This window comes from Apteryx mantelli, chromosome 7 (genome assembly GCF_036417845.1).
Source record: "Apteryx mantelli isolate bAptMan1 chromosome 7, bAptMan1.hap1, whole genome shotgun sequence".
Lineage (NCBI taxonomy): Eukaryota > Metazoa > Chordata > Aves > Apterygiformes > Apterygidae > Apteryx > Apteryx mantelli.
Window position 1 is genome coordinate 20556528 of NC_089984.1, and position 23666 is coordinate 20580193.

Genomic DNA, 23666 nt, shown 5'->3' on the forward strand with positions numbered 1-23666 from the left:
AAAAAAAAAAAAGGTCCAGTACTTAGGATCTTTCATGCAATAACAAACAGATCTTCTATAATTCAGCACTTTTAAGCAACCCTAGAATAACAGACCTGTGCAAACAGCTCAGATCATCTGAGGAACTTTAAAGTAAGAAGTTACTGTACAAGCTCAGCACTTTGAGACCATTCAGACAACAGCAAACCAATGTTCACAGCTCAGCATTTACAAGCTGTTCTGCAATAATAAACCAGTGTGATTGTATGAGAGAAGAAAAACACTTTGACAAAGAGATGTCATATCCAAGTTCACAAGAAGTGAGTAAAAGAAATTTTCTTACTTACAACTAATTTTTTTTACTTACAAATATTTATATATTTTTTATATGATATATGATATATAACGTATAACTTATATAACTTATATAACATATAACATATAATATATAGTGTGTGTGCAAAAGGTTATACCTGTTTTTTTTGTATGCTGCAATACTTGTAGATAGTACTTGGAAGATGTGCTTTTTCTTCTATGGATTTCTTTGCCAGAATCCTCAAGCCACATTAACATTAAGGGCAAGGCAGGCTGGAATAACTGACAAGCAGTGATTAAGAATTTGCTCCTTTTTACAGCAACTTTTGATGTGTAGTTCTACTGCTTATTTAAATGCTTTTCAGGGTGCCTTTTCTGGTTTTTAGCTAGCTGGTGTGGCTATATGCTGGAGGAAACCATTTCAACTTGTGTTGCTTATGTATGAGTGTGACAGAGAGCGCTGGATTAACTGTTCAGGTCTACCGAACTGTGTTGCTTCCTGATCTTTTCCTGGTTTGAAACATGACCCTCCTTTACTCATATTCTCTCTCCCCATTTCTGACTCACTCCCTGTTTCTTTTTATGTTCAGAAAGGAATTAATCCAGTGCAGAAGAGGTCAGAGCTGCTTCTGCAGCTTTGTACTGCTGAAGTCCTCTTGCACAAAGGCAGTATCTAGACAGCTCTCATTCACATAGTGCTGTGTAGACTTGGGGGACCAAAGTATCCAGCTCCATGTCTTCACAGTATATTGTTTTCCTTCAAGATTTTGCTCTGTCTGTATGTCATCTCCTCCTGACGGCACTAGGGGAGGGGAGGCTGTACCTAGAGTGAGAACAGACTAGCTGGATTGACATCTCTCATATTGCACCAAAAATAGAAAATCACTATGAACATTCCAAGCCACAGAATGATTGTATAACCCTGAGTTTTACAGTGTTCACATTTTTTTACTCAGGCTCGTGAAAGTGACCTTTAATAACAGGTTTTGGTCAAACAAACAACTTTCGGAACAGGAAAGTCCAATTACGTAGTGAATGTTCTCAGATCTGACATGGAGCTGGGAATCCATCTAAGAACTGGATCATGATAAACTGTCATAGCCAAAACTTAGCCAGCTTATTTTACAAATTGAAGTTAGCCTGTGGAGTATTTGTCAGGGATTTAACCAGAAACTGGCTGGAAATTCATCTGGAACACAAGCTGCCTTTGCTCAGCAAATTGCTGGCATGTTCCTTCAGGCAGTTTTTTTCCTTTGCCTAGATTAGCTAAGCAAATAACTATGCAGAGTGCTTTCTTCTGGTTTTGCAAATCTGAATGAAAATTTTTTCCTCTACAGGTGCACCTTACGTATGAGTATGTCAAAGCAAGATCATATTGTCGGTCTTTGGGGCTGGTTTCTTGATTCAGTAAAGCTCAGGTTCTTTGAAATGGAGAGGAACTCCTACTCCCTGATGGGCTTCTCAATCTGTCATCAGTAGGACTACTGGTGGTCATCACCAGCTGGTTTCAAAAGCACTTCAGATAAACAAATTTCTGAAGTCCTGTACGTATTTTCATGCCTGTGAACAAGCAAACAGAAGGCAGGAAATACAAGTAATAGATGAATTTCTAGGTTCAGCCTAGTTTATTTTAGCCTAATTTATGTCCACTTCATGGAAATACTCTACAAAGTGATCCGTGGATCATTTCAAAATTAGGTGATCTCTGAATGTAAAAAATTTGAGAAATGCTGCCCGGTGTGTTACTGAACATGGGTTTTACCAGGACAGATAACATCTCTTACTGTGGCTAGTGGAAATGCATCCTAGCACTGAAGCTGCTTTGACTCCCCCTCAAGGTAGCAGAACCATTGATACTGATATTTCTCATACTGCCATCAGGGTAGGTAGATGACAATTGAGTTTATTATTGCTGTCTTCCCATGCCAGCAAAAAAGTTCTCTACAGCCATGGCTGCTGCTGCTGCTCACTGCTGGAAATGAAGGAATCAGCTGGAAGAAAATAGAACTCTTCAGAACCATGCTCTTTGCATCTCATTGTCCTGCTTCTTTGGTCCCTCCCTAAATGTACTGAGACATAGGTCCTCTTACTCAGTTGGAACAGAGATAAGTTTGACATGAAAATTGTAGGTCATGATGTGAGTATTTCCTCCCTGAAGAAAAAAATAACCTATTTCACTTCATGTTCACTTCATCCTCTTGATAATGTATATGAGACATTGGTACACAGTATAGCTAATCCTCAGTTATTAGTTCATTTTAGCTGGAAATAAATAATTCATTCTTAAATAAGTTTTTTTTTTTTTCTGTTTGTAAGGTGATAAATGCATGAAGTGCAGAAGAATGCTACTAGACAGGAGAACAAAACTGAAAGCAGGGACTCAGAGTATTTTGAATTCCCGACTCCTCATGGATAATGCTAGCAAGCTAGAGGACACCTCCTAGCAAGGCTAAACCAAGTAACTCAGGAATACGCAGTACACTTCCCCAGTAGTCCTATAATTGTAAGATGATGGCATATTGAAAATATGGTGGAGAGCTTTAAAATAGTACAAGCTATAAATTATGGTTTAGGCATCCTTTAATAGACAATGAGTCAATTCAGACAAACTGAAGATTGTCAGTGTGTGAGCATCCGGTAGTGAACTGGCTCCTATACAGCCAGAGAGGAACCCACTTTTCTCTGGAAAAATAATATAACTCTCTCTGTATTGCTTCTAGGAGTTTGCAAGTGAATGCAAACATCAGTAGAGCTGTCTCCCCTTTTCTGAAATGTCTTAATACATTGTTGGCTTTAATTTACTCTTAGCTTTGCCCAAAGGTGTCCTCTAGAGTCTTCATTTAAGTAGGCCTTAAAGTGCAATATGCAAATATTTGGCAAATGGTTAGTAGAGGGTTGACTTTCTCAGCCAAAATCCGTGTTCTCCTTTAACCCAAGTTGCTGGGTTAAGTTTATAATGACTACCACCCTGTTATAGAGACTTTCAGTGATGTAGCAACTGTGGACTCCTTTTCTTAAAGTGACCTGCCTGTTTGGTTTCATTTTTGGCTATGACTATGGGTATGAAGAGTCATATCTAAGTAACAAGTGACCAGCAGAAGACAGTGATAGCCCACTCCAGTTTTTATCTTTGATTTTGTTTTCTGGAGGAAGGGAGGGGCTATATGAACTAACAGCCAGACTAATCAAAGCCATTACAGTCCAGATTTTTCTCTTATTTGTCCTAACTTTACACCAGCCTGAATCTGTGAGCAGCAGTGGAGTAACTCCTGACTTAGACTACTGTATACGCTGTGCTTCTTGACCTTTGGCAGACTATGAGAGGTTCAGCCATGGCTGATATCTCCCTCTCAGAATGAAGGAGAGAAGTTCTTTGCTTGCAAGCTGTTTCATAGGGATTTATATTATTACAGAACTGAATAAACGCAACGGAGGATCAGTTGTTTCCCTCTGGTTCTCTGGGAAGAAACTTACTTTGAGAAGAAGTAACAGTGTCTTCTGTAGGGGAGGCCACAGTGCTGTACAGACTCATTAATTCAATCCCACCTCCTTTGCCATCAGAAATCCGTGTATTCCCCATTTTACAGGTGGAGAAACTAGTGTGAGGGGCAGCTTTTCTGCAAGTTATAGAGGAGGTCAGTAGCACAGCTGGAATGAACCCTTAGTTCTCTGGCATTTTAACCAAGAATCCAGGACAACTTCTCAGAACACAAGGGGCAAACAGCCGCTGTGTCCAATAGCTGCTCTCACAAGAACATGCTACTGCATTGAACTCGCCTGGAATCTGAAAGAAAATGAAGAGCCTAAGTCTCTTAGAGGCTTTTGAAGCTTGCAGCCCAGAAGCCCAATCTTCATGGTAGGGCTGTTTTGTTGCAGCTGGCTAAAAAGAGCACAAAAGGTACAGAAACCTATCTGTGATCTGTTGGTAAGAAAAACAATAGGCAGTTGATGGGGTGAATTTTGTAGCTAATCTGTGGCTTTCTAGACTGGTTCTGATTTTTCTAGGAACAAGCTTTTTTCTACTTTGAAAAAAATAAGCAGAAAAGTGATCTTGAGAAGATTTCTTGTTGTTACACTGTGTTGTTTACAGAAGAGGCAGTGAAAAGCAGCAAGAAAAAGGAAAGAAACAAAATCAGCCAATAATCAGCCTTCATAGGTTGTTTTGGCAAGTCTCATGAGGTAGGGAGTCACCTGGGACCTTCTCACTCCACACCATGCAGGTGATTCTGTGACCACTACAAACCTGCCTGCTGCTGCTTTTGGACTTTGGCAACACCCCGTTGCTGTTTACAGACCTGAGTGATGTTCTGACTTGTCTGGGCCTATGTCTCGTTCTGCAACATGTAAGCTGTGAGTGTATTGTACAGCTCATTGCCCCAGCTTACTTCCCCTGAATTCCCTTCCTCATTACTTTTGGTGGCTCAGAGTGGCAGAGCTGAAGTCAGTGAGACTGTTTAAGGAAGGAACTGATCATGTCTGTCTTTCCTGTTGAGCTTTTTCCCTTTTACAGTTATGGTAGACCTATTAGCACATTAGAGAAAGTGTGCAGACTAGTTTGCTCTTACAGAGTATCTGTACACGCTGTAATTGAGATGTTTCCCAACACCTCCGTCAGTCAGCCAGAATGATTGTGAAAACATGCCTGGGTCTTATGAGGGGATTTTTGCCTGTTTGGGCATCACGAATCAAATGTCCCCATTAAGGTAGATATGAAAGGGAGGAGCCAAAGCTTTTAGACATAGTTTTGAAACATGAGCAAAACAAGAAAGCAAATAATAAAAGAATGAGCACATATGAATGCAGGCGTGCCCCACGTTCAGGTTGGAGGAGTTAACAAGTAGTCAGTATGAGCTTTGCGGAAGAACTCTTCAAAGGCTCCGTGTAGGGGCTGAAGAGGCTTGTGAATCTGGAGACATCCCTACAACTTGAGCAGAGGAAAGTGTGGGGACTGGAGGGACTGAGAGCTCTTGGGAAAGAGAGAAGGTTGACTGTGGTGAAAGCAAGCTAGGTGACATACATGAAACAAGACAAGAGTTTGCAGAAAGCTGCTCATCCTGGCCTTTGCAGAGTTCCGTTTGGAAACAGACACACCAGCCAGCTTCCTATGGAGTACATGGAGATAGAAGGGTAGCAAAGGGTGTTGATCCATCAGCTAGGAAAATCAACTAGGAAAGTCTTACTCCTGATCTTGCTCCGCAGACACTTCACTACATTTCTCCAGTCTACTGCACCCTGTCTGACCTGCCTTTTGTGAACCTCCACCTCCTTCTCAGTTGTGTAAAAGGATCACATAGACAGACAAGGTGTGGCTGAAGAGAAAGAGATGAATGAGTGGGGATCCACATCTAGAAGAGGCAAAATTCACCATCCTGTTCTTCTATGTGATGTCTTACTGTTTTACATCTGCTCTTCATGTTTTTTGTTTCCTACTGAATGTTAGCTGTTCTCCAGATAGAGTTGCTCCCAAGCGGATCTCTCATAGATGCCCACATTCCCCAGTCTATTTGGCCCAGCTGATCTTTGACCCTGGCAACATCTAATTCTAATTTCATGGAAGCCAGCCAGCACTGCTCAAAAATATTGTTACTCATTATCTTTACCTGTAAGCCTATGAAGAAAAGTGAGGTTACGTGGATGCGGGGAGAGAAAACAATGGTAACATAATGGAAACTAGACAGAAATTCCACCTTCTCTCCTAGTATAGCTTGGCAACCTATTGGGATTGTAGTGCTCTTCCAATTCTGTCTATCTGTGGAAGGGATCCTAGCAATGTGAAGTTATTTCTGACTTTTAGGCTGCTTGCCCTGTGTCCTGAGATAATAACTAAAGAAGGGACGTTATAATCCACTTCCTCTTTGCAGTGTACAGTATTGCAACTTTGTGTGGGAACATTCATTCCTTTCTTCTGATTATTGGAAGTTTATTGGGTGTTAGGTTTAAAAAAACTCTAACAAGAAGACATGTTAAGGTAGGTGTGACTGTCTCATTAATACACGGGCTTTTCTGATCAGAAAAAACTATTTAGGACTAACCTTCTTAGAGTGTGAGACAGTAGAAGCTGTCTGGCTTGACTCATGGGGTTTACAGGGGAGTTAGTAAGTTTACCTGAGGACATTCTGAAACATCATGAGATTTGCTGTAGCTAAATATAAGGCATGTCAGTCAGTGCCACCCTGGGAAACAGAACTAATGAGTGGTGTGGTGTGGAGATAGCAGAGCTTGCTGAGAAGAGGCAGACAGACTCTACCACTGACTTATTGCAAGATGTCCAGGCAATCAGGCTCACCCACAGTTGCAGGGCTGTGGCTGGAACTATCTTTAGAAAACTGGGGAGGAAGGAGGAGTGATAAGAAGACAGAAGAAATAATAGGACAATGAAGACAGACAGTAAAAGCCTGAGAGTTTCAAGGGATTCCAGAGTACTTGGGACTTTTCATCTTGAACCTGGGATGATTGTTACTTAAACTCAACACACATCAAAATAGCCAGAAAATAGAATTCTGCTGGTCTCCTTTTGGACTGTGTTGTATTGACTTGATTAGCTAGCCCATACCAGCAATGCTGTAATGCACATGGGTCCAAATGCTTTCTGATAGTAAAACTGTAGCTTGCTAAAGCTTGAGGAAGAAGGATGCTGGAGGATGCTCGCCTCCTGGTAGAGTGGTGGTGTCCTGCAGGAGATGTGCCTTAGCACAGCTGGAGAGAATTAGCCAGCTGGAGTATTCACTATATGGAGTAAGCCAGTGTCAGCGTCACATAGCTACCTCCAAGGTTAGTTACTGTTATAAGCTCCCATTTGTCACAGGCACAAGAGATCTGTCCTGATTTTAACTTGCCTCAGATCTGGCCTCCACTTATGGAGGTAGAGGAACTATGCTTTGGAACTTGACCTTGCCCCCAGGTAACTCTGGTTAGTGGTTCAGGAATTTTACTAGTGTTTCAGGAATTTACCTAGTCTAGCTACCTCTGAAGGTCTTGCTGTGCATGTGTACCTCTTGAAACTCTGGTCTTTAATCTCTCTGAAACTTCATTCTCATCTATCAAATTGGGCTACTGGTGCTTCGTTTCCCCCACTACTTTCTTTACATTTTTTTTTTTCCTATTTAGAATGTGAACTCTTAGGAATTACATACTCTTGGCACTACCTAACCACTAGCACAGCACTTCAGTTTCTCATTAGTGCTTCCAAAGCTTAAGGGAGGAAACAGCAATGTGCAGCAATGCAAGCATGTGTGTGAGTATGATACCAACTCATCAGTGAAGCCCCATATAAGCAGACTAGCTCTGTCAGTGATCCTGTAAAAGATATCACCATCTTGGCTTGCAGATAGGACTGCCATCACCAATGAATAAGGTTTAGTTTGTGCCTGATATTTCTAGGGCCCAATCACTGAGCTGCCTCATAGATCTGAAAGACTTGTTTTCTGTTATCTTTCAGCCTGGACTTGAACTAAGGGAGATAGCTTGAACTAGAAATAAAAATCATCTAAGCAACATGTGACATTTGTTTTTAGTGAACTACCGGAGGGTGGGAAGGCTCCAGTGTTAGCAATTGCATGAAAGTTACAATATTTAAAGGCAGCACCCACAGAACATCCATCTCCCTGTAGAAACTGGTTTTGCTGCTACAAGCACGTTCTTGCTCATATCATTATCTGCTTAACAGTGCTAGATTCGTTGCGCGTAAGAGGAAATACCTAATCTGTTTTGAAGGTGAACAACAACAGAGAATTTGAAGACTTCATTTATATACAGGGAACTTCAAATAATATATCACATTTATTTTAAACCGGAACACCAATAGATTTTGCCTATACTGCCCTACAGCAGAATCACTCTACCCACCCCTTCTGGAGTTAGAAGACGCAATATTACAGATGTGGAAGATAAAATGAAATCCTTCTGTACTACAGAAATATATATTCTAGGACAGATGTTATTCAGGCCTAGCCGTACTTTTGCACCTTTCTTTCAGGCTTCTCCAGATCAAGTTATTTGAATGACAGCCCCCAGGCTGTCTATTCTTTCTGGGTACAACCATAAACTTCATACCATGTTTCAAATGGGTCTTCAACCTGTAGTTGCAGCCATCATTGTTCTTCCAGCTTCACTGTGCCTGGCCACTTCCACAGAACTTGATTAGGGAGTTGTGGTTTTCTGATGATATAAGGATCCAGAACAACTTCAAAATGTTACTTATGCATCTGGAGGACAGGAGTCACAGAAAAAGGACAAAACAATAAAAGGTCTGCATGCAAAATTAGTTAGTGCTTAGCATGTTCCGTTGGACTTAAGCAGGCCCCAGTTATCCAAGCATCCCTACTTCTGGGGAAGAAAAATTTCAGCCCTTGCCCCTCCTATTCTGTTCCTCGGGACAGATCTTCAAAAGTTCTGTTAACACCTGCATATCCTATGGCACTGTCCCACTGGACATGTGTTGGGCTTGATCAGAGGCCTTTGATCCCTGTTTTGTCTTTTTCCCACCAGTTATCTGAAACCTTTTACTTTTGTTCATGCCGGTATCTGAAACTACCGTTGTCAGACTTAACTCTTCTTTAGCACTTTGCGAGCAATGCAGTAGCCATCAAACAGACAAGAGAGTCAGTAAATGATTACTGATAACACCCACATCTTCACAGGGAAGCTGTAGCAGGGTTTATTATTATCTCTTGCATTATATTTAAGATATTGCCTGGAGGCCAGTGCTGAAATCAGGCTTCCAAGCTGCCAGGAAATTTACAAAGACTTAGTAAGTGACCCTCCCTGCCCTGAAGACTTTCTATTCTTAAAAGACATTATTCTCATTTTATAGGCAGAAAGATGAGTTAGATTTTTGCAGCAGGTTGTCACTGACTTGCCTGATGTCTTGCAGAGCGTCTGTGGGAGAATCAGAAATGTTTTTTGGGAATGCTCTGAATCGCACCCCTGTGCCTTTCTTACCCAACCTCCTTTATTAGCCAGAAAGAGATGAGCTAGTGAGTGACTTAAGTTTTTAAGTGATCCTAGCCAGTGGGGGCATTTATGCTCATGAAAAATGCCCCAAATTGCAGACAGAATGGATATACAAAATCCCCAAAAAACACATTAGAAGTTGATATCTCATTTCAGTTCCCGTAAGAATGAATATTCTACTAAGTATCATATTTTCAACAGAGATTAGATTGGTTTTTGCTCTGTTTCTTTTCTATTTTTTTATGCCCTATTGAGGGGAAAAAACTCTCATGGAAAATCATACAGTTTATTTCATCTGTGTGAGAAAAGGCAGGATGTTTTGCTGGTTAATTCATCATGTGTGAAAAATAAAATGTTGCCAAAACCTACATTGAATATACTTCCTTAAGAAAAGCAGGTTAAATTACTTTAAGCCTCAGGGGGTTTTAGTCACTGTAGGAAAGTCAGTCAGTAGTTTCTACTATACCAGCAGATTGTGATGCCCATACTTGCCCAGAATATTGCTGCAATATAACAATATTATACTGCATTTTGTGTATAATTTAACATGCCAGTGTTTGATTACAAAATGTTTGTTTTTCTCTTTTTTTTCTATAAAGGGAGATTTTGGGAAAAGCAATACAAAATTGATTAGCTAGTATTTCATCTTTCTGTCTACATATATCAAAACTTGAACTAGAATTGATTGAATCTTCTAAAATATCTGTATATGAAGGGAGCAGATAATGATGAACTGGAAAACTGCAGAGGACTGATAATTTCTGAAGTGATTCTCATTATATTTACGTTGCAGGGATGTGAAATATCAGATGGTACTTATAAGAAGAAGTTAGGCATCTGAAGGTGGCAAATGTTTGTCACTCAAGTTGTTTAAAATTTTTGTCAGTTCTTTCGATGCCTGTTTTACAGATAAGACATCCCATCCTGCAGACTTAATGCATATGGTGCATTCAGTGAATGTACTTACTACTTAGAATAGAAGAATTATGCCTGCATCTGCAGACATTTGTATGAGTCATCCCCCGGGTTTTAGTGCAGATTTTCATGAAGCACCTGCATGAACAAGAATTGGTAGAATGAGTCTTTAATTCCTGAATGCAATTTAAAACTTCTTTAGGATTTTCCAGCATGAAAGAGGTTCTATGAAGGCAGAAATACAAACAAGTCATCAGCAGTGAAATGTGGCAGTTGCAAGTTTCATTATTTGAATGCTGACAGGTCACTTCCCTTTTGCCTCTTGCATAGAGTGTAATATTATCACCAGTCAGCACCAACCGTTTGGCTTGTCAGCAGAAGGGCAGGGAAATCAAACACCAGGCAGGAAAAGCTTCTTTGTTTCTTTCCCAGGGAAATCCTTGACAGGAAACAAAGGAAGAAATTATAAATGGTGATCAAATAAGATAGAATCATCTGCTCAGAAATTTCATTCTCTCATCACTGGGTGATGGGAACAAAAGGCTTAACGTTTAGCTGCTCTGAGCTCAAGAGAGGCAAGTCAACTTATGAACTGAGTGCTGGGCCTTTAGCAGTGACTAAAAGCAAATTTAGAGAATGGTTATGTTGCGGGGTGGATGCAAATAGCACAGGGTCGGAATGGACTACAACTCCACAAGGTATGAAGCACTCTTAAAGAATCCACCTTTGCAGATTAAAGTCGGGCTAAAAATTAACCATTTTTCTTCGTGTTTGTAAGTCTGATCCAAGAAACAAGGTGCAGCACTTCAAATACACTAACATGTCAGTGGACTTCAATAAAGCCCTTAATTGTACAGCGGTTGGAGAATTACTGCATTGCTAAGACTACAAAGTGCTCAGTAACATCCCACAGCTGTGCGAAGAAACCTTTGTGCTGCTGCCAAATAGTTTGCAGGAACATTAAAACAAGCTGTGAATTCTCACCAAAGTCAGGCTAAGCTCCCTCACTTGTGAAGAGCAATAATGTTTCTGCACTTCTAATCTGGGCAATCCTGCCCTATTCCCCTGTCAGAGTGAAGGGCTCCTAATCTTTCACAGTTTCCAGTTTTTGTGGGGGTGCAGATCTGTTTGACCCTGGTACATATTAGCCCTGACTCAGGGCTCCAGTCCTGCTTCCCAGGAATATGGTGCATCTTCGTCATTTCTCTCATCTCCCTTTCAAATACACTCACATGCTTGAGACTTCTGTAGACAGGTGCCAACAACTGGAGTGTGGACTCCAGGGAGGGCGGTAAGTGATCAGATGCAAGGGACTATCCGCATTGGATGTAATTTTAACTTTTTATCCAAAGTGTAAAACTAGTGGAAACAGAAACTTGTGGCATGCAGACGACTGTTTTGAAATATAGTGGAGTTAGATCTTTTTAATGGCAAGCAAGCCTGTGATTTCCAGCCTGGCCAGTGGAGCAGGGAAAGGTCCCACACATTGACAAGTATGGAATGAAGAGAATTATTTTTGGAGACAGAGTTCAAGAGTTCTGCTAGTTAACTTAAAAGAGTAACATCAAGCAAAGCAGGTGAATGTTATCTTCTAGATTCCAGTTGTTTGTCACCATGTCGCTTTGTTGCTTTAGGTGAGTCAAAAATTTTCCTTTCTCAATGTACATATCCACTAAATGGACATGTAAATAAGCTTACTTACCACGTAGGCATGCTGTCCAGTTCAGCTAATGACTGTGTGAAGGGCACACTGCTATTCAAGATGGAAGATTTTTAGATGTGCAAAGCCAAAGGTGTTTTTAACAAAAGGGAATCTGAGCATCCACACAGCTAAGGCTTGTGTTTGTTCCCTTTGAAGATGTTTTTAACAGTCATGTGGAAATCTTTAGAAACAGCCATTCTCTGAAATAATGAAGAACTAAATTTAGCAATTAAGGGATCAAATCTTCTGGTGAAGTAACCCAGCTTAAATCAGGACCAAATTTGGTCCACGAGTTTTCTTCTCAGATAATTTCTGAAATCCCAAGAAAGCTGGCAGTAAACAGTGATTCTGCCAGATCCACAGCTCAGAAATGGTGCTGCTCATGCCCTGAAATTGGTAAAGGAGTATGAATCACAGCAGTCATGTGAACAGCATTGTCAGTCACAGAGCATCAGTCCCAGGAAAGGTAGGTAGTGTTTCCTCAGGGTTCCTGCTGCATGGGGTGAAAAAAAAAGACCTCTGCAGGGCAGAACTGTTTTAGCAAACTATCTTTTGATTACCTACCCCTGTTCCATTTTGGCTTTATACTGCCTTTTTCGGGCTTGCCACTCCTTGCTGACACATTACTAGGTCACCTCCGCTTCCATGATTTGTTGCCTCTTTCCCAGGCAGGCCACCCACCAGGTCTTTTTGGTCAAGTGAGGCATTCAGACAGTCTAAGAAGGTCTCCTCTGCAAACAGGAACTATTCTTCAGGACAGATAGAAATCTACTAGAATTGCTGAAATTTTTAAATTGATTTTAAGGGTCATTAATGCAAGAACTATACACAGTCACATCCTTTCATAGAATAATATATACATCTGTTTGTGAGTCAGAATGAATCCTCTTGGCAGCCAACAATATTCTGGAGGTGAATTTGCCAGATTGTTAAGTGATTCAGTGTCCTTCCCTCTCTGGGGCATTTTAACCTCTGCAGCCATGAGGCTCTTGAATAAAGTATCTGGATCAGGCAGCTCTTTTATTAAACAGGAAAATGGCCTTTCCTCCATCCAGTTCTCAGAGCATTTCCTGCTCCATTCTCTGGCACCGGTTGCAGAAATAATGGGTAAAACTGGCCACACCTCACTTGCATAGGTTTCTGTTGTCTGTGGCATGAGTACAGCTGGGAAAAAAGCACCAAAATGCAAGTGCAACTTTGGAAACTCTTTCCCGACTCATCAAACACCTTGGCCTTCAATCTTGTTCCTATCAAGTCTTTGCATGAATTCTGTAGAAAACAGTGAGAGTTACTCTCACCTTATAATGACTGCTGGTATCCTCTCAGCAGCTGCAACTAAATGCTTGCCCTGGGAATGAATAACATGGTGAGCGTGTGATTTTAGGAAGAAATGGTTCCAGGTTTCCTTTCACACTGCTTTTCAACAGGATGGTCTTACTTTCCTTCATTGTAACTAATACTGATTAAAGGCTTCCTTTGATTAAAGGCTTCCTTTGTAGGATGGCTTATTTCCTCTTTCCCCAAATAGTGTTTTAACCTTCAAGGAACTGGCATGTTGCAGATGGGAAGACACAGACATATTGCAACTACATTCTTCTGTCTGGGACTTCATGAATGTAGAGATAGCAGTATATCATATTTTGCTGAATACCTCGTAACATGTCAGATATATTTGGAGCTGGAAGCCAAATTCTATGCTCCCAATTTGTTTGGTGGATGGAAATGAACCAGAAGACCAGATCTGCTCTCACCTTATACTCTGCTGGGAAGAAAGTTGGTGGTGCAGAGAATCTGATCCAGATCTATTGCTGAGAACTGTGAATGGAATTTTTAGGGAGTGGGTCTCAACCACATCAACACTCATTGTGCTTTAGTGTGTCTGAAATTAAGATGTGTTCCTGAATTTTACAGGGGAGGAATATCTCTAATGAGAAGAGCAAGGGATGATATTTTTTCTTCTGTGCAAACTGAGAAACTCTGGCTGGAGGCTAGCACCTTTCTCCACAGCTGTCAATGTAGAGGTGAACATGTGTGCCCCTGCTGATTCACATGCCGTATGATACTGCATTCCAGTTTCATTACTGACAGTGGGTTGGGTAAGGGACTCTAGACAAACTGCTGTGTTTGTGCTCAACTGATCAGCTACTTATAGTTTTATATACGTAACTACTTTGTCCTTACACCTGGTCTCAGGCCTTGCATTAGTTTGTGGTGAGGGTTAGGATGTTCCTGTAGAGCTGAAGAAAGGTTATGGGCTGCTGAAACATAAGTTGCATTCAGAAGCTGCTGTACTGTGATAAGTATTTTTTCGTATCGCATGAGCCTATGAGAAAGAATGCCTACCTATTTGACTATTCATCTCTGGGTCATACTCTTAAATGTAGTGAGTTACTGAAATTCTTTAATGTGTAATGAAATGGAGAAAGGGTATTTTTCAGTTCTTTTTTTCTTTTCCTAAGGCTGCTGTCATTGGAAACAGATTGGGGGGGAGGGGCAGGTATACAAAGAATATATTCACTATGATGTGCATTCATTTTACATTTCTGGTGCTCTACTGTATTGGAGGATAACTGTATTGGAGGAGATCAGCACAGAGAGGTTAGGTTAGTTTAGCTGAATATTAAACCTGTTTAGTGAAGCTGCTGCAACTTCAAGTGTAAACTGATTCAGTCACTTTAAATCTGGTTTATATCAAGTTAGCTGATACCTATAAGTGACAATGTAACTTTATAATTAGAGAAAACAGCGCGGCACAGATCCTACTCATATATACATAGTGGACATTAAACATTGCCCTCCTCAACTTCCTGCTTGAAACTACTCTTCCGTGACTTGTTGCCTGATAACTGAAAAAGCGGGGCAGGTGTGCGCTCTCTAAATAGTTTTGTAGGAAGGATCTTGTAAACAAAAAGCTATAAGGCAGGGTATTCTCGTTCCTTTCCCAACACATTAAGCAACACTGTGCTTTCTGTTCTGCCTGTTTTCCTGCTCTTTCATGTGTCAGTGGGGTTTTCCTCTTCTTCAGGCTAAGACAAGAATGAGGAGCTAGTAAAAAATCATCTTTCAATCAACCTGGGAAATTCAGATACCTCGCTATAAGCAATGCGCCTACTCAGGTTGCCCAGATAATGAGAGTTCTAGTCCGTTACAGAGTCAGTTAACTTAAGACAGCCATATATTTGAAATGCTTATAGATTTGCCATCACAGATGGAAGCATTTGATCTATCGAGTTTGTCATCCTACCTTTTGACCTGGCTGGTAACTGAAAGTTAAGTGGTCAGCACAGTTTCCCATCTTTTCTCTAATGCTGATAACACACATAAACTGCTTTGCTGTAGAAACCAGTTCTTTGCATTGGAGGGAACCTTAATTCATGAATCATGAAGCTAAGTTTTACTGTCAGCTCTACCACTGACTCACCTTTTGGTTGTAAGCGACTTCATTACTGTGAAATTATTTAAAATGTCCAGTCCACTAATTTAAGGTTTGTCCATCCTTAAGATTCTTGCGATGTTTTGTAGAGACATTAATTATTTTCAGCACCAACAACATTTATTCAAATTCGTTCCCTGAATTATCATCTTATAACACCATCTTTTAATATGGGCAACTGCAAATTCAGTAAATAATCAGAAATGTTAGCAATAACTTCCTCTTTTTTGTCAGACTTAACAAGTGCCAGTCTGTTGAGCTGAAGACCCCTTCCCCAACTGAACTGTGTTCATGTGCTATGTTGTTTGCAGTCTTTCATCTGTGAACTAGGAAGATGAAGGTCTTGTACATCTGAAGACTGGAGGGAGGCTTCTTTCCTTTGAACACAGTTGGTGAACCTGCTAACACTATATGGGGGAGGAGTGTTTACTCAGGCAAAAAGCTAAAATACAAGCAAAGAGCAGAGCAGAGGATCCCAGGAAATAAAAAGTAGAAAACGAGGATACGTATAGGTGAGTTTGTACAGATTTTGTAGGGTTTTGTAGGTTTTTCTTCTCAATAGGCACCAGAAGAGTAGAGGGTGAACTACTATTTAAAGAGATTTGAAGAACCATTTAGGTCACAAAGATGATGACAGAAAGATGTACATGCTCCTTTCACATTTACATGGTAGAAGCTATTTATGCGGGAAATGTCACTTGGCGGAATCCATGGAAGAGACTATACAAGGATCAGAGATACAGAGATGATAAAGGAACAGATACCTTGCCTTATGAAAGGAGAGGCGAAAGATTGGCTCATCTAAATCTAGCAATATAATTTTGAGGGAGGCAGCAATTGCTTTCTATAAATATACATGGCAGTTCCCTCCACAATGAGAAAAGACAAAATCAAAGGGGTATCAACTGGTTGTGAATATGGGCTGGAAATTAAAAGGAGTTCTCGGACTGTCATGACTATTGGGTCTGGAGCAGCTTTCCAAATGAAGAAATGACACAAAAAGCCTGTCACTGTCTCATGGTGAAAGCTGGTCATTTTAGAAATTGGATTTATGAAGTGGCTTCCTTCAACGGTGAGGGACAAACTCAAAGACTCAGCATGGCCCTTATCTGATTTTCGCAATATTTCTTCTCCAGCAAATTAAGGCATTGCTTTTCCAAGGATTCTTATATTGAACTTCTGATATGTTTACTTTTGAGCATCTGTGTTTGGATAATTTAATCTTTGTTTTCATCTCTGTCACTGGACTTCTTCAAGGAAACGAAAATATTTTATAGTAAGAAAAATAGTGCTATTAGGCACAGGCTGAAGACAAAATGGAAATACCCCATGCAGTGTAATCTGTTTTTAGTTTACCATATCATTGAACTATGACTAGTTAAAGAAGACACTGAAAATAAAATGCTTGGCCTCAGAAATACCAAAATGTGTTATAAAAGTATTACCAGAAAAAATGACTAAATCAGAGTAGGACTAATAATACGGAAAATCTCAGCAGTCAGTCTTCATGTAACAGCTGAGATGATTTCAGAATATTACAGGAACGCACCTAAAATAACACTTTTTTGCTTTGGGTTACACCATTAATATTTTAAAGTTTTACCCAAAAGGAAGACTAGCTTTTTTTTTAAGTTAAACTGCTTGGAAAATTGAAGGTCATCTTAAATTCCATCATCCTCCTTTAGTGTGGTAATTCAAGTCTGATTTTTAAAAACAGCAACTATTCAAAAGCTTTCTTTTTTATTTGTATTACATTGGGTGTGAGCAGAAATGATGACCACAAAACTATCTTACCTTTGTGCCTCTACCTTTCTTTCAAAGTTAGCATCTCTCTCCCTTCAGTCTTTAGCCTCTCCTGTGACAACCGCGTAGTTATCTGCCAGTAGCATTGGACAATTCTTTGATATGTCTTGAATGCCTAAACTAGCTGAATAGCTGTAGAGGCTAGGAATGTGAGTTATAGATCAAAGCCCTGTTGTGCTAATTACTGTACAAATACATGACAAACAGAGGGCCCAATACCTTCCCCCTGGAAAGTACAAGCTAAATGAAGTCAGATTTCCAAGTGTCTATGTCTAAATTATTAGCTGGTACTAGATTTGTATTGAATCTTTCCTCTGTGCATAATAATGACAATGAGTATTGCATTATTGAGCCCATGAAAAGGTTGCCCAGAGAGGTTGTGGAGTCTCCTTCTCTGGAGATATTCAAAAGCCGCCTGGATGCGATCCTGTACAATGTGCTCTAGGTGGCAGGGGGGGTTGGACTAGATGATCTCCTGAGGTCCCTTCCAACCTCAGTGATTCTGTGATTCTGTGATCTTTCTCCCTGTCTTTTCTTCTTTAGACAGTATATCCTGCATTGCCCACAACAGTGAGTCACCACTTTGCTTTCTTTCCTAAGTGTATTTAACTGGGATTGGATGACCCCAGGTGAATGATGGCTGGTGTTAATTAGCACTGTTCCATCAGCCTTAGTATAGAAAGGCCAAAATATGAAATTGAGAATATGGCCCAAATGCCAAGGTGGCACGTTTATTACAGTTGAGCTGTAATAATGTAATGGATAATACAACTACAGTACATCTGTAGACACTGAAATCTCTCTCTCTCTTAGTGCTAAAAACTTTTTAATTAATTTTCTTCATTACTGACAGTATATATTATATTGCATTGTGATACAGTCTTGTTTTATATGTCTAAAATAATTTGCAATGGTAATCATGGCAATTGAAGGGCAGAGAAAGAGAAATAAGAGCAAGCAAGGTGGAACACAAAATTGGAAGCAGAATGACTGATGGGGATGGATATTCAAGGAAGTGCTTTTAGACAATGGTGAAAAGAGTGCTAGAGAGAAGATGGTGTTACAGAAGTTAGCAGGAGATGTATTCATCAATAGAAGTTATTTAAGGTAGGTTGGAACCGCTTCGCATCAGGTCCTAAAATTCGTCAGGCTCCGGCCAATTCTAAGTAGCCTCAGTACTTGTGCAACACATAAGACTTTTCCTAGCATAAACAAAGGAAAGTATATGGACAGGTAGCAGATAAGTTTGCTTCAGAGTGACTGGGAATGTCTCGGTGAGTCAGGACTTGTAACTGCCATAGCTCTGTAGACCTTAGCAGTGCTCCAGCTAGCTAGGTGCAGTGAGAAGCTGATGGTGTCTACATGTGCTGAAAGCACTTAGCATTCTCTGTTTTAGATTATAGGAAGTTTCTATGCATATCTCCTAGACGCAGTTTGTTCATCTCTGAGGATCAGCTAGGCAGAGTTTCTGCTGTAAGAGCAGAGTTTCTGGGAAAACCTCCCATCTAAACACAAATTTTCACCTGTATTCACAGTGAAACTTTAAGCTAGGTTGTCATGGGCATTTGTATGAAGGGGCCTAAGCTCACCCAAAGCAGTCAAATACATTTGTTTGGCTGGGATCAAAAATAATTATGAAACCTTTTTCTTGTGTCTCTGATCCTGCCGTGAGAATGGAACAGGACTGTTTCAAAGCCTGCAGTGTCAGGGAGCAGCACGGCTGGCTGCTCCCCAGGGAAGGCGAGCGGGAGCCATGGCATGGTGGGCAGGGTCGGGCCCAGCCCTCGCCACCGGGGCATCGGCCCCCAGCACAGAGAACAGGGCAGGCCCGGGGCAGGAACCAGCCTCAGCCAAGCGTCCAGCGGGTAAGGAGAGCCAGCGGTGGTGAGGCAGGTCTGAAGTCAAGCAAAGAAGTCAGCAGGGCAGAGAGGTACGAGATCAGGCGCAGGCATACCCTCAGCATAGCTCACGCAGGGCTCAGTGCCAAGACCCTCAGCTTAAACGCGGCTCCTGAGCAAAGGCAGGGCAGGCCCCAGCTTCTCACAGCTCTTTCTTACAACAGCCTGAACAACGGCACAGGTTACAGCAGGTTACAGGTACAGTAAGAGCCCCAGCCTTGAGCAGAGGCAGCTAAGCCCCGGGGCAGAGGAGGTGCACGCAGGGCCCTGGCATGCGAACATGCTGGCAGTCCCTTGTTTTGCTGGCATTTGGGACTGGGCCTGTGAAGTGGGCTGGCTTGGACTTGTGTCTGTTTGCTCAGACTTGGATGTCGTTGTCATACAAAGAAATCCAAGGTGCTTGTTTATTCATGGATAATGTTCATCTCAGTAAGACTATGGCTTTGGCTATAATTTCAGCAAGGTATGTAACTGCGAGTGTTCGGTTTTTTTGGTACAGCCCTTTTGTCAAATTAAGACAGTTCCAGTGCCAAAACCTTTAGAAACAGCAAAATTAATGATTTGCCTATTCCCGATGTGTAAGGATGACAGTAGTTAATTGTATCTAGTATTTACATAGCATTATTCAGGCAAATTTACAAAGAAAGGTATCATTATTATTTACATAATCCAGAGGAGGAAAACAGGTTTCAGAGAGGTCAAATGAGAGGTGAGCCAGCACGTTTGAGGTCAGTCTTCTAAGAATAAATATATTTAGCACATGAAAGCAGACTGATTTCCCCCCCCCCCCGAGATACTGAACATCCACAGCTTGCTTTGAAATTTTTGGGAACTCAGGCATTTCTGAAAATGAGTCTGTGTTAGTGGCCACTTGTACTTCTAAATAGGCACATAACTTTGGGCACTCTGGTTTGAATTAAGTGACTTGCCTACAAAGAAGTTACACCCAGCTCTTACGGAGGGGTAGAATCTGGGAGCCACGATTTGGATCCTATCTGCATCCAGTTTTGTTATAAAGCAAGTTACCTGGGAGTGATAGGGTGAGAGCAATTTTCAATCTGCTCGTTTTCCACTAGTTGCCTTGCTGATGTGTTGTCTGAGTTTAGTTCTAGGCTTGCTCACAGCTGGGGAGAAAAAAAAAAAAAGGCTGTGGGGTTTGTGGAGAACATCTTTGCTGAGGCAAAGCTTCCTCACCCTCAGACATGCCATTTTCATTTGGCTCTTCACTTGCTTGTGAAACGCACTCCACATCTGGGACTGAGACTTTTGTACAAGTCCCAGGAAGAAGCCTACACACTTGCCTTCCAAAGGTCTGGGTGAAGTTCATTGCAGCATTTCCGATCACTCAAGAGCACCCAGCTGTAATCAGCATCTCCGCCAAACCTCCAACTCACTTCTAGGTGAGTCAAAATCCCAGAATACTGATTTCCCCCAGAAGGAAGCAATAAATTTGCTTCATACATTACCAGCTGGGGCCAGGGTCTGTAACCTTTTGGGAACAGCCTCCAGATGGATATTAGCCTGGAACTGGAGTGTTTCTGAAGATCTGAGGAGCCCCACTGAACTCTCAGCCAAGGAGCACTGCTGGCTGTCTGTTTCTGTTGCAGGTAGTGAACCACTAATTCCCAAGACAGTTCTCAACTGGCCAAATAACTTTCTGCTGAATCTAATGTTCAGTATGGCTTTTACTCAAAAAGAACAGTTTAACACAGTAGCTCTATAGCTCTGCAGCTATAACTAGCTGCTCTTACTGGAGGATCTTATAAGAAAGGATGTAGACCTCTGTTGATACAACTCCAAGGTAAACAGTTGTTCAAGTTCACTTCTTTGTCTGGGTAGGGCATGCCTAGGATCCTTTCTTTCCTTCCCTGTTCCCTAGGGTACTGGCAAAGTTTTGTAGAGGAGCCTGGATGGTGAACCAGATCTGCTGCAGAGCAGAGCTTATTAGTGCAGCTCACTCACGTATTCCAAATATCACAGTTGTCTTCACATTTTGAAAAGCAATTAAAAGCAACAGTACGTAACATACTACATCTGCAGTAAGCATTTTCCTCAACCATGGCAAACTGCCCTGGGAACTCTAAATCCCAAACAACAGCCCCTCCTCCTGTTTGCAAAGGGGATGCACATTTAGATTCAGCATAATGGAAAAGTAATTCTCTCCCAATGTTTTTGTTTGTCCTTTTTAATCCCCCTGCAGGGTTACAACCTCCAGAATACTGAAGTTACAAAAATGAAGTTACCTGAGCAACATGGGACTTATTATTCTGGAGTATAAAAGCATTGGCTCTAGTAAAAACAAATACTAATCATGGATTGCTGAGTGTGATGCACACTCTACATAGTGTTCGTGTCTCACTGGCTACAGGTTTGTCAGGTTAGTGACACACACTAACATTAATTGGCTAAATGATCTTACACCCACAGTAAAAATAGAACAAATTTGCAGGAGGTGTGAGTTGGCATAGCTCCACTGACTGTTAACAGTTCTTCATTCTTTATATAGCATAGCCCCATATGTGATTTGTAGTAAGTAAGTAGTATCATCATCTTGAAAACAAAGAGATAGAGGTAAGATGTGTAGGGCTCATTTGAGGCCAGAGTGGAATCAGGAGCTGAAAATGAGATAATTCCAGGCCCATATTTGTGAATGTAAATTGTCTGATGGTGTTTGTCTTTCTTACTGGATCACAGCTCTTGCAAGGTACCTTAGTTTGCAGATAGATCCTTTATTTCAAAAGGACTTTTCACTGTCTGTGTTAGGTTTAAACTGAATGTTATTACAGAAATGTATCATATCTCATGTTGCTTTATCCTTGTGCTCTTTCACCAGTTCCTCCTTCTCAACTGAATTTGCAAGTGTCTTGCAGGAGATTCCCAGTATTGACTGGATTTGTTTGGTATTTGCCGAGGCATTCAGGAGTTAGACCATGAAGAATGCTGGTTTGTTTGAGGAAGGCAGGCAACCTGTACACCACACCCAGATGTTCCCTCATATACCTCAGAGGACCACCGAGCGCTGTGGTGTGGGTAGGTGCTGAATACTCCTCGTCTACACAAGGTCTGTGTTTGAAGCTGAACAGGAACAGAGTTTAATTTTACATTTACAGGAGTCTTGAGCTGCTATTAGAATAGTTCTAAACAGCATAAATCTCAAACCGATGACCCTTGTACAGCTTGCACAAATCCAGTGATCTTATTTAAAATGTCACTGTAATATTTTGAACAAGTTTGAACAGGTTTTGTCCTTAAAATTCTTGTGGTTTGAATAAAATTTTATAAACTGATAAGAACACTAAGTACAACTCAAACAAAAGTCTCTGCCCATGTAAAATTTCTAGTATCTTAGTCATAAAAACAACTTATTTTATGATTTTGGCCACACCTGAACAACAGGAAATAGCCTGGAAGCAATGTCAGGTGCAGGCCATCTAATCCAAACCATTGGCAGAGGCTTGTTCATGTTCAAGTTCAAGCCTCAGGCTTTGAATAAACTACAAAATGTCATTCCAGATGAAAGCAATACCAACTGATTTGTGTGTTTTAACAACAGTGAAATACCAAGGAGCCAAAACTCCTTTTGTTTACAAATAGCAGACCGTCAAGCCCTGCACAATGAATCTGCAGCTTGTGCAGCTGGCTCTTGAGTCATGTTTGCATTCAGGTAGATGTTATTCACATATGGTCCACACGGGCTTGCTCTGTGACAGGAGGTGCTCCACAGCCACAGCCACGGTCCAGCATTGGCTCCTTTCCTATGATACATCGCCTGATGGACCAGGCACGGCCCTCCATAAGTGGCAGGAGGGACTGCAGTTCTGGGCTTTGGCTGAGGACCATGAGGACTGAGCATGGGGCCTTGGGTGAACCATGGCATGGCGGTGCCTGGCGTTCCTCTCCCGTGACCGGGGAGATGCTGCCTTTGCATGCATGAAACAGATACAAACTGACTTGTCTGTTTTGAAATGCTGTTGAAGGTGTTTGTAGCCAAAGTTGTAATCTGGCCTCATATGGAGGTGCAAATCTGTCATGAAATCTAGATGTGCTCTTTAGAGTTCAAACCCACAGTCCTCATCTAGAGAAGCTGTGCACCAGAGGAGCAGGACCTTCCTCATTGTTAGTGATGACTTGGGGTTATGGCGCTGTCACTGACTAGAACAGAAACATTAGAGTTACTGTCTTGTATCAGGCTAGTGATCTGCTTAGCCTAGAAATCTCATCTCCAGCCTGGTCATTATCATATCTGATAATGACCTTTCCTGAGGAAAGTGGAAATGGCCTCAGTGTGAGCTTGCATTTTAAATAATCTTCCTGTAGATGATGCTTCCTTCTAACTGTCGACATCCATGGTGATTTCTGAATGAGGTGTGATGCTTTATTCTTAACCCTGTGCAATGCAGCCTTTCCTGTTGTCCCCTGGTCCCTATTTGCGCCGCCCGGGCAGCGCTACCAGCAGGCAGCCTGCGGTGGGAGCCGCCGGGAAGGCTCGGGGACGGCCGAGCAGGGAAGGGCGCTGAACCCGCTGCGGGATGCAACCCCCTTCCCCCTCCGCCGATGGCGGTGGCGGGTTGGTACGGTTGAAGATGAGCAGAAAGCAGCTCCTGCTGCAGCCCGCCGCGCCGGGAGCCCGCCGCGCCGAGGCCGTCCCGGCCCGGCCCGGCCCGGCCCG

At 41.7% G+C, this 23666-nt stretch overlaps 1 long non-coding RNA gene across 2 annotated transcripts in view; it reads left to right on the forward strand.

Annotated features, from left to right (window-relative positions):
• The window catches only part of LOC106498902 (uncharacterized), a 146799-nt gene extending 124873 nt beyond the window's left edge, over positions 1-21926 (forward strand). For both annotated transcript variants that reach the window (XR_010884716.1, XR_001295065.2), the window contains exon 3: positions 21831-21926. This is a non-coding gene — a long non-coding RNA (uncharacterized lncRNA). The remainder of the gene's footprint in view (positions 1-21830) is intronic.
• Positions 21927-23666: the final 1740 nt, after the last annotated feature.